Raw genomic sequence first — 1,855 nt, forward strand, 5'->3', positions numbered from 1 at the left:
TTTTCAATAGAGTCCGGGTCATTTTCCCGGCGCGCTCAGGGCCTGGAAGCAGAGGTCGCTCACCCCTGCCAGGCCGTTTGGAGTGGGCGCAGCCACCCAGCAAAGCTGCAGTGACTTCACCAGCGGCTAATTGGGAGCTGCCAGTCTCTGCGTGCCTTTGGGAAAACCGGCCTCCCCGTTCCCAGAGCAATCCCTGGACATTTACATAAAACCCTCTGCCCCTGCCAATTCCTCACCGACCCTTCCTCCAGCTGGAAAAACCGGTCCCGCTAGACCGGAGGAGACAGGCTGACCCATGCCAGGGTGCTCTGAAAGATGGACCCTCATCCAAAATGGCAGCCCACAGGAAGATAGATAAGACACCTAGATAGGCACACAGGAACAGGCTCAAACCTGCTGTGGCCTTCAGAGTCCAGAAACAGACAGTATACAGCAGTCTGCCTCCTTACCCATCCCACACGACGCTCTCATAGACCCCCAGATACCAGCGTCTGGCAAGGTAGGGATGGATGGCACGTCACCATCCATTCTAACATCAACACCTCACCCAGTTTGGAAGTCCATCGCCGTGTCTGTGTGTCTGTCCTAAGTCTCTCAGTGCGGATGGTGCCCTGCGAGTCTGGGATTCATTTGTGGAGTTTCCTAAGTCTTACCCAATTCCCTTCTGCAGCAGAGGGAAAGACTTTCTGAAAAAGATATTAACAGAGGGGGGTACCAGCTGTGAAGACAGAAAGGAGTTCATCCTGTTCACCATCTTTACAGAGCTGGGGACCCGTAGGGAGAGCAGCCAGGAAAGAATATGGCTGTCTCCAGGGGACATGGATCCTGACAGAACATGCCAAGCATCCAGGGGGTGTGAGGTGTGTTAAGAAAGTAACTCTGCCCTTACCCCTGCCTCCCCCCGCAAGCTGGCATTCCTCACACATGAAGTACAGCCACAAACCACGTGAGCCCACCCCCAAGGCCTCAGGGGACTGTCCCCCAACAATGCAATGGGCTCCCAGGAGGGTGACGAGAAGGGTCTTCTCTGCTGCTACGGGTACATGAACCCCAGCCCTGGCTGGGGACGGCTTCACAGGGCACAAGCAACTGCCTGCCCATTTGTTGTTTTGAGTTTTTGAGACATAGTTTCCTCCTGTAGCCCAGGCTGGCCTAGAACTCACAATGTAGACTAAGCTAGCCTTGAAGGTAATCTTCCTTCCTCAGCCTCTTGAGTGCCACCAAATCCAGCTGGTGCCCACTCAACTCTAGACCCTGTTAGCCCTGCTCAGAGGGGCAGGTGGGCTTCCTGGTTCTGCCCTTTTCAGGGCGGATGGACACCAGCCAAGCTAAGGCCAGAGTTGGTGGGCCATGCATGTACTGCCCAAGCCTCCCTCAACTGCTCAGACACTCCTCTCCTCAGCAAGCTGGATCCAGGAGGGCTAGGCTGCAGGTGGCCCTTCGGCCTAGTCCCCATCATTAGCTGGGCCATAAAGCACAAGGACTGGTCTGGCCTTTGTAGGAAAGGCCTGTCAGCCTGGGTCAGGGCCTCACAGCAGCCTAGATGCTCCAGGCTGCAGCAGGTAGATCAGGCCTGCTAGCCTAGAATCCCGGGGCACCCCGCTAGGCACACATGCCCCATTGCTGCTGTCTTCGGGGACAGGGTAGCAAGGGGTCTAGGGTGTCTCCTGGCTGGTGGGATTCAAGAACTCAAGACACGAGTTCCCCAATCCTGTGGAAATCAAGAAACCGAAATGCTTCACCACAGCCTGCCAGCTGGAGCTGTGTGCCCAGTTCCTTCCTGCGACCTGGCACAGGAACTGTCATATGAGCAATGGGTGCACAGGAGCCCAGCAGTACGTACACCTTCCCATGG

This window comes from Microtus pennsylvanicus, chromosome 11 (genome assembly GCF_037038515.1).
Source record: "Microtus pennsylvanicus isolate mMicPen1 chromosome 11, mMicPen1.hap1, whole genome shotgun sequence".
In the NCBI taxonomy this organism is placed as follows: domain Eukaryota; kingdom Metazoa; phylum Chordata; class Mammalia; order Rodentia; family Cricetidae; genus Microtus; species Microtus pennsylvanicus.